This window comes from Desmodus rotundus, chromosome 1 (genome assembly GCF_022682495.2).
Source record: "Desmodus rotundus isolate HL8 chromosome 1, HLdesRot8A.1, whole genome shotgun sequence".
In the NCBI taxonomy this organism is placed as follows: Eukaryota; Metazoa; Chordata; class Mammalia; order Chiroptera; family Phyllostomidae; genus Desmodus; species Desmodus rotundus.
In genome coordinates, this window is record NC_071387.1 from 153,941,778 (window position 1) to 153,951,687 (window position 9,910).

Consider the following 9,910-nt stretch of genomic DNA (forward strand, 5'->3'; position numbering starts at 1 on the left):
AAACAGATATAAAACCCCTATACAGTACAGTGCTTTGTGAGTGGGAAAACATACTCTTAACCAAGTACAGAGGATGGACTGGGGAGTCAGGGATAGAGAAAGTGACATCTGAACTGAATTTTGAAGGCTAGGTAAGTGTCAGGCAAGCTAAGCGGGGAAAGAGTGGTCAAGACAGAACTGCATGTACAGAATTGCCTTGTACAGGCACCCAGGCAAGAAAGAACAATTTCAAAGGATTAAAAGAAGTTTGTGAATGGGTAGATGCTGATTTACTCTGAGGGAGGTAAGGAGACATGAGACTGCAGAAGGAGAGAAGCTAGAGAATGAAGGAGCTAGATGATAAAGTCCCTTGCTGCACTAACCATTCTGTGATCTTTGGAACCAATATGACCACTAGCCTAAACCAAAAGAGGTATAAATTCAACATATGAATTAAACATCGATTTATTGGATTGTGAAAATGAACGCGATTTCAACTACTTAAATGAGCTTAATGTGGAGAAATTAATGTTGAAAAGACTGTTTTAGTGGCCAAATATCACTGTGGTTTTTTTTCTCTTTTCTTTAATTCAAATACAAAAAGATACCTATCTGAGGTATAAACCAAGTATATTTTTTATCTGAATGCTTCATAGAGGTGACTGGGGATCTAGAGTGAGAGAATTCAAGTTCGAGTCCCCACTCTATCTTATACTATATGTGAACAGATCCCCTGTTTGTATCATAGGAATAACAAATAAACTTCCTTCCTGGACTACTGTGAAATAATATCTGTGAAAAAGGCCCATACAAATATAGGTTAATTTAGACTTCTACAGTTCTAAAAAATTCATGTGAAAATACCCTAAATGGACATTAAATTACATCATTTCTACAGGTAACATATGTGAGTATTTCATTAAGTAAAGAACAAAACTCAATCAGCAAAGTTAAGTGGGTTTCAAGAAAACTTCATTTGAAATTCTCTGTGGGGAATTGCTGATATCTGAGCCCATCCACATAAGGAAATTATGATTTGAACAAACAGCTGCTATCTTTCAGAGTGAAACATTGACACCCCCGAGGATTTAAAACCTAAAGATAAAAAATGGACACATCAATCCAAAGAAAGTGGTTTTGTAGCTTGGCTTATTGTACTTTTATATGAATATTTTTATATAAGCAATAATCTAACTTTCAGATTGCCTATATTTTTTGTTTTTTCCCATATAAACCCAACACTTAACCCTATTGCACCTGAGGCCCTAGAGTTGACTTAAACCTTGATCTTTAAACAGGGTATGTGGTTAATCTCACCTATTTATTATCTATTTATTATCTGTTTCTTACTCCACAGTGTGGAGTCTGTGTTTTCATTTCCTCAGAGGGCAAGGCAATGTCTGTGTCTTAAGTGGTTTGGTATATATTCCAGAGCCTTAGCAAACATCTTTTGATCAATCTTACTTGCTATGTTAGAAATGTTCACATTTATAACTCAGTTAAGCAATGATTCTGATTATTATAATATGTAATTAGAACAGTACATACAGCATCTCTCCAGATTTATATGTTTAGGGATAATCTATTCTTGAACTAAAATGAGTTCATACTGAAACACACAATATTGGGCTTTCCTACACTTATATGATATATTTATTCTTTTTTTTTTTTTTAACATAGAGGTTACGTATTCCAAAAGCTTGCTCAGGTTTCCCAGGAAAATATCTATTGGATTTTTATTTGAGCAATAATTAGTGTGCTTGATCTTCTCCAATCCATAGTGCACATTATAGTCATATTTATTTTCCTGAATTGGTCTATTTGTTATCTCTTCCAAGGGGTCTCTCATATAGTTTTGGGGAGTTTTTTTTTTTAATTCACTGTTAGCATTTTACTCTTTTTGAGTACCCCTGGGTATGTGCTATGTGCTATTGGTAAATCTGTGAGAAGTTGTAATGTGAAGTAAGAATTTTTGACTGGAGAGTAAGCTCTTGGTTTTTAAAAGAACAGTAAGCCATTCTAAGGCCTGAAGAGCATATGGGAAAACAGCTAGCTCTATGTTTATCAGCTTTGGAAGTGTGAGCATCCAACCGGTCTGAGTCAACAGCAGAAATACCTCCTTAGAATTGCCTAGGTATTTACTGTTTATTTTTGTTGTTATATTTGGGGCTATGCCTTATCCACCTGAAGATTCCTCATGTAGGTCCAACCCACACTGGTCTTCCCCTATTTTGGACTTCTTTATAAGAAACCACTGTTATTTAACTGTTTGACCTATTAACTGTTTTGGCCTTGCCTTTCACATAATCTCCTTGAATGTAGCTTATAGTTTTTTGGTGTTTTCCACAATTTGCACCTCACTGCTTTGCACATATGCTCAGTAATACATAGTGCACTTAACTGTGAGCATTTATTGAGTCTTCCAGCCCATTAACCAAAGCCTTAAGATTCCTACTACTTCATCAGATGGGCCAAACTACAAGGCACAGTGCTTGCATACCCACTCGGAGGCAGGCAGAAGATAGTCTACGTTAGGGTTACCAACGCTGGTAGGTATACCACACAAACTCCCAAAATCTCTGTGGCTCAATACAACAAAGAAAAAATATATTTCTCCCTCATTTTCTGGTCTGATACTGTTCTGGTGACTTCCCCTATCTTGTAGTAATAGAGTTGTAATACAGTTCCAAGGCGGAAGGCAGGGAAGACCTGGCAGGATGGGGTGGCTCATGGAACTGGCCTGGAAGTAACAAGGTTCCTCTGGCCTCATCTTATGGGCAGAGCCAGTCACAGGGCCCAGATCACACTGTCAGAGAGGCTAGGGAAAGCGGAAAGCATAGGGATATTTGTTGCGCAGTGTACTCTCTGATCCTCTATTCCAAACCTCATTTTTTTTATTGTTGTTCAATTACAGTTGTCCCCATTTTCCCCACATTACTCTCCCCCTGCCCTACCCACCTCCACCTCCCCCATTCAATCCTACCACCCTCGTTGTCTTTGTCCATGTGTCCTTTATACATGTTCCTTGGCTTAACCCTACCCTTTCTTTCCCCTGTAATCCCCCTCCCCTCTGGTTACTGTCAGTTTGTTTGTATTTAAAAACTAAAATTGAGAAAAAAAACTTCATCGACTTTCCCACTGTAGCTCCTCTAAGACTGAGTAGCAATGGTCAGGGGGTTGCCTGAGCAAAACAGGACACAGTGGCATGAGGGTGCAGTCATGGGTTCACGACCATGGTGATCGCATCCCGGGCTCTGCATTTTAGGAGCTTTTCAGGTTTTGTGGAGATTGTACTAAGAGAGCAAAAGCTGGATACAATCAATGCTTTGGGCTACTCGTCAGCTTCTCAGCTATCCTAGGACTAGGGTCAGTTGCTGGGCTGCAGGTTTAAAAACCTCTCACTTTTGAGGTCAGATGGGCCACTTTGACTCTGCCTGGGGCAGGTGATTAGAAATTGGTTGCGATTCACTTAAATGGCAGAGGGAAGGTGCTTTCCTTCAGAAATGACACTGGGCAAGTTCAAATATCTCACAAAAAACGAGGGTTTTTTTCAGGCCTGTGCACTCCTCAGGAGGAAAAAGAGATACTGAAGGTGCTGCGGTGAAACAGGTATCCCAGGACTCCCCCAGAATAGCAGGCTATCTGTGCCTCACTGTGGGCTTGCTGCGTGTGTTCCCCAAGGTACAGTGGCAACATTAGACCGGATAAGTCAGCCTGCCTGCAAGCTTGCTTTGTTAAGAAATTTAAATAATTTAACATTAACTGATTTGATTTTCAGTTTGATTTAGAGCCATTCCATTCCATACTCCAGCATCGGGATAGACAGCTGGCACAGGTCTGCGATTGCTCTCCAGGCAGTAATAATCATCGCAATATAACCTGTCACTCACAGCAGGTGTCTCTGAGGAGCTCCAGCCCCAGAATTCTGTTTGGCAGGCAGAAATGCAGCCTTTAATGCACTCAGTGCACTGAGAAACAATTGAAACATGACCGTGATGATGGGTAACCATTTTATGACATGGCTGTTGCATTATCTCTGTTGTAATGACATGTCATTGGCTACCACTCATCAATACACTTTTATGGCTTGGAGTGAGCTAATAAATAGCAACAGACGGAGTTTTGAGTCTCCTTGGAGAACTGACTAATCATACAACCTGTAGACCTGCTCTCTTTACATTTATGGTTCGGCCTTTTTCAGAGACAGAAAATGAATATGACAGGGAAACTGACAGAAGGAAAACTGCCTGAACTTAGAAATTGTTCTTTTGTCTGTACTGTTCAGGAGCTGAATCTTATTCAAAACCATAGTCATTTCTCTTTCCCCTGCCAATTAAACTCACTACTTTTGTTCACACGGGAAATTAGAACTCTGCAGTGTCCAGATTAGCTAACTCAGCAAGGGAGTATTTCCAGTCCCTACCACCTTCCACATATCATTCTTTTTGCTTTACAACTGTATCAGTCTGCTCTGGCTGCCAAGACAAGTACCATGGGTCAGTTAGCTTAAATAACAGCACTTTATTTTCTCCCAGTTCTGGAGGTTGGGGGTCTGAGATCAGGGTGCCAGCATCACCAGGTTTCTGGCTTACAAATGGCTATCTTCAGGGTCTGTCAGTGGCGGAGAGAGGGGGAGAGAGAGGACACGAATGAGCCCTGGTGTCCATTCTCATAAGGCTACAGTTCTTAATTCAAAATGCTTAGAAGGGTTCTACACTGAAGTCTTCATCTAAATCTGATGACCTCCCACAGGCCCATCTCTGAATACCATCGCACTGGTGGTTGTTAGGCCTTCAATATGTACATGTTTGATGGGATGCATCATACAGCACTAACGTAATACATGAACAGAAGCACTCTAGTAGTTTCTTGATGGATCTCCTGTTCCTCACCAGAGTCTAAAATCTAGTCCCAACAGAGATATGTTTTTGAAAACTATAAATTAGATAACATCACCCTTCTGTTCAAAATCCCCCAATGGCTTCCCATCACACTTAAAAAAAATTATTCCACGGACTACAAGGTTCCATATGATTCAGATCTCTCTTGTTTCTTCTAGTTCCTTTTTTTAAAGTTTAGAGATTCTTTTCTTTAAGCCTCAATCCAAATTGTTCAACCTTTATTTTAGTGTAACCACCTAGTTTAAAAACCTCGAATAAATAAGTTATCCATGTGACCTTGCCACTCACTTCAATTCTCACATGTTCTCTTTTTCTGTGGGCCAGTATACCATATCACACTTACATCTCTGTGTCTCTTTGCTATGGGCTACAAACCGTATTCCAGCAGGGTCTCATAACTGCTAAGCATCATGGGAAAGGTAATATTCACACAAAGGAAAAAGACAGGAGCTGGTTTCCGTTCCTTTGATGTTTGCCTTCAAAGGTTTTTCAGATTGTCCTACTTGCACACCCAGTCCCTACCATAGAGACGGTTCCATGATATTTAGCTAAAGAGTCATTTGAAGAACAAATGGCTGAAAGCTAGTTTGGGCTATAAGTCAATATGTCCATGCATTAGCAAGATCTTTCTTGCATTCATCACTTAAGAAGATTTTTTAAAATACAGTTGACATCCAATATTATTTTGTATTAGTTTTAGATGTATAGCCCAAACAATCATATACTTTACAAAGTACTCCCTCCAATATTTTCAGTACCCACCTGGTACGCCATACATAATTATTACCATATAGATAATTGACTACATTCCTCATGCTGTACTTTACATCCCGGAGACTACTGCGTAACTGCCCATTTGTATTTCTTTATCCCTTCACCTTCTGCACCCCGGGGCCTTCTTCATTCACTCGGCTCCTGTCGTACCATGTCTCTGCTACTCCTCAGACACATCATGCTTAAGTCTCTTTCAGGGGCCATGCAACTGTGAGCTTGTTTGGAGCACACTTTTCCAGAGCTTTGAACGGCTGGTTTCCTGTCTTTATTGTCGCCTTCTGAATTGTCACCTTCTTGTAGCGCTCCTCTTTCTCAAATTCTGTCTAATTCTATAGTCTGGTTACTGTGAATACTTCAAAGGACTTTATATATAAATCTTCATTTTTTCCTCTTTATATTCTCAGTGTCTAGAACAGTGCCTAATGTATAGTAGGCACTAAATTAGCATTTATTACAAAAATAAATGAAATCTATGCACATGACAATTTATATTTATATTGTCATCCTAGTTCTTGCTTCTGATTTCTGGGCCTGTGCACCCAGCCCTACTTGATGTTACCATTTGACTATTTTATAAACATTTCATATGGAAAGTTTTCAAAACTAATTAATCTACCCATAAAACTTATATCTTCTCCCATATCTTATATCTTATATCTTTCCCTTCACAAAGTGGTTTAAGCAAAGTCTGGGAGTTACCTTTAATTCTCCTTCCTCACTTCCTTCCATCCAGTCAATCGCCAACCATATTATTCTGTCTCTAAAACACATCATGATTCTGTCCTCTTCACTCCACCTCTACCTCTGCACCTAGTCTGAAACAACATACCGTCTCTTGCCTGGAGCTCAGCACTTTCAACAGGGTTTCCCACGTTCATTCTGGGCATATGCCTGCCATTTATTTCCTAACCTGTAGTGAGAGTGGTGCTGGGTATTTATTGTAATAGCACTAGTGAACGTGTGTTGGGTTCTACCATGTGCTTCTCTGTTGACACTTGAAGATGAGCAAACCAAACATGAATTTTGATCTCCTCAACCTGCAGATTAAAAATGCAGATCTGTTTATGTAACTACCTTATATAACATCTTTAAAATTAGTTCTCACCACCGTTAGAATAAAAGTGGACAACCTTACCTGGCCAGCAGGCCCTGTGTGGTCTGGGCCTGCTTACTTCTCTGCTCTCAGCCTGTGTATCTCTCCTCCCACATCTCTGGTTCTGCTTGCAATGGGCCTCTTGCCCTTTGAAACTGCCAACTGCCTCCCGCTTTCCCTCTTCAGGGAAAATGCTTGACTTGAGTAACCCCTGCTTCTTTTAGGCCTTGACTAAAATCTCACTCCTCAAATATGCCTCCTGAGAAACACCTAATCAAACATGAACATTTGGCCTTATCAGAGTTGGTAATTACAGATTTAGCTAATTACAGAGCTGCCTAGCCATTAGATGGTAAGCTCCATGAGTTTGAAAGTTGTGATCTGTTTTTTAACTTCCATATCTTCAAGGGCTGAGCCGAGTACCAGCTACACAGTGAGCATTCAATAAACATTTTTTATCATAGCCACAATCAACGGAATACTCTCCCCAACCCCCAACATACGAAATCAGCTTTTATCTCTAGTCCCTTCAGTGGACTAAATTAAAATGCATCAGCCAGTTACTACAAAATGTACAATATGCCAAGTAACTGAGAAAAGGGAGGAATGTTTTAACCATTGAAATTGAAATTGTCTAGTTTTCTGTTAAAGAGCAACATTTTTCTGTAAATAGTATGAGAGAACTGTATCTTCTGGTAAGAAACTTACTTGCATTTGGTAATTATTTACCAATTGTTTATTTGCAAGGCATGCCTTTAAATCTAGTTCTGATGATAAACTGCCAGTTTATTGATGGAAATGTTGGGATTTCATCATCAAAGTGAAATACTGTTACACAAAGAAGTGTGAAAACAGTGTTCTGTTCAGCGATTTGTTTATTTTTAGCCCAAACTACTTTGCCATATTTAATAGAGGACATTGACATAGATTTTAAAAGTTCTTAAAGTTACAGGTGATGTACAATATTATATTAGTTTCAGGTGTACAACATAGTGATTCATATGGCTTATGAAGTGATCACCCCAGTAAACCTAGTACCCATCTGACACCACATGTAGTTATGACAATATTACTGTCTATATTCCCTATGCTGTTCTTTACATTCCTGTGACTATTTTTCATAACTGGCAGTTTGTACTTATTAATCCCTTCACCTTTTTTACCCATCCATCCCACAACCCTCCCATCTGGGGATGGTCAATATGTTCTCTGTATCACGAGTTTGCTCGTTTTTTTGTTTACTTATTTATTTATTTTGGATTCTACATATGAGTGAAATCATATGGTATCTGCCTTTCTCTATCTGACTGATTTCATGTAGCATAATACCCTCTACGTCCATCCATGTTGTCACACCGATGTACACTTTTATTATTATTTTTTTCCTCACTCATTTTGTTCAGCTTTTCCAAGGAATGCATTGTGAGGGAGTCATCATCAATCCTGATGTACATTTTTAAAATCCAAAATACTACTTTGTTTTAACAAAAACAATGATTATTATTACTAACAACCACAAAAAGCCTCACCTCTAAATCCAGATGTTTTTAATCAAAATACAAAGAATGAAGTAGCCAATCATAATAGGAGACTTTAAAAAAAATAGGAGACTACTTTGGGACCAAGCTTCAGGCAATTGGTTAAACTTATCAAATCATGTTGGGGGTCAAAACCAGAAGATATCTCAACCCCGGTCAGAAATCTACACAGTGTCCATAGCTAAGAATGATTTTATGTATTTAAATGGTTGAAAAGCAATCAATAGAAAATCCTTCATGACATGAAATGTATATTTCCTATAATTTTTATACACCACCATGCCATTTATTTACTTATTGTCTATGTCTACTTTACTGCAACAGGGAATTTCAAAGTTTTTTGACTGTTATCCTCAGTAATATATTTTACATTTAGAACTGTACATCCACACAGATATAGAGCTAGAAAGTTTCATAAAGCAATATTTATTGCATTATTATGTACTCTACAATGTTCTGTTCAGTTCTACCTCATTTAAACAATATTTATAATGTTATTTCTGATTCTGACCCATTAATGATTGCTACTCAAAGTTTGAAAAACATTCGTCTGAATTTGTTTTCTCAATTCTGGTTGAACTAGGAAGTTTAAAAAAAAAAATACTATTCCTTATTCTAGACCAGTCTAATCAAAATTACTGGGCACCAGGGTATTGGTCATCAGAGTATAGCAAACAAACCAACTTCCTCTCAGGGTGCTCTGACTGAGGAGCCCAGGTTGAGAACAAATCCCCTTGCAACTCAAAGCTCGCTCTTCAGACCTGCAGCAGCGACACTTGACACTTGGGAGTCTGTTAGAAATGCAGAATCTCAGTCCCCACCCCAGACCAACTTTTTAACAAGATCCCAAGGCAATTTACACACACATTAAAGTGTGAGAAGCACACATCCAGACCAAGAAAGTCTGATTAACCACTGCACAATTAGGTTATACTCTCCTCTACATCAGGGAAAGGAAAATGAACATATTTGACTTTAGTTAGTATTGCAAAGGCAAAATGTAAAATGGCAAAGAATAAAATGTATCCAGAGAGGAAAGCTATTTCATGTGTGGGAGTTTCTACCTGTAGGAGGTCATCTAACTCCAAAAAAGGGGAGTTGCAGCTGGATTCTAAGAACATAACCAAGTGACTTTGATGAACCAAACCCAACTGGACATCTGGTCCCAGTGTGTCCTAGCTCTGTACTTCCTCGTTCCTGCTGCTGCAGTGGACCCGTGACACAGCTTTCTCTAATCTTAATCTTTGCACCTGGACGCGAACCAGCTGATTTCTAGGAATCAGAGGATAGGCTTTGCTATTGTCTATTTGATCAGAAACTCCAGGGTTTAGAAACCAAAGCTCTCTGGTACGTTTCATTCGAGTGAGATCAAAGGCAGAGTTTCTGAGTTTTCTCTGGTTGCTGAATCTGAGGCTTCCCAGGGACACAGTGAGTCACAGAGGAACCACGGAGGGGTGAGGTCTCCAGCAACCTACACAAACTCCCTGGCAACTGGAACCTTGGATGGAAAGTTTTCCCTCTGTAATTTCCTCAGGCCTCTTCCACAGTTCAAACTATTTGTGTTCTCACAGCGTTTCCAAAGGCTGGTTTTACCTTCCACTGACCTGAGAGTTCTATGTGGTGGT

The 9,910-nt window shown here is 39.3% G+C and overlaps 1 pseudogene; it reads right to left on the reverse strand.

The window, feature by feature from the left end:
- Positions 1-8,109: 8,109 nt before the first annotated feature.
- LOC112307581 (small nucleolar RNA SNORD116) lies at positions 8,110-8,191 on the reverse strand (annotated as a pseudogene).
- Positions 8,192-9,910: the final 1,719 nt, after the last annotated feature.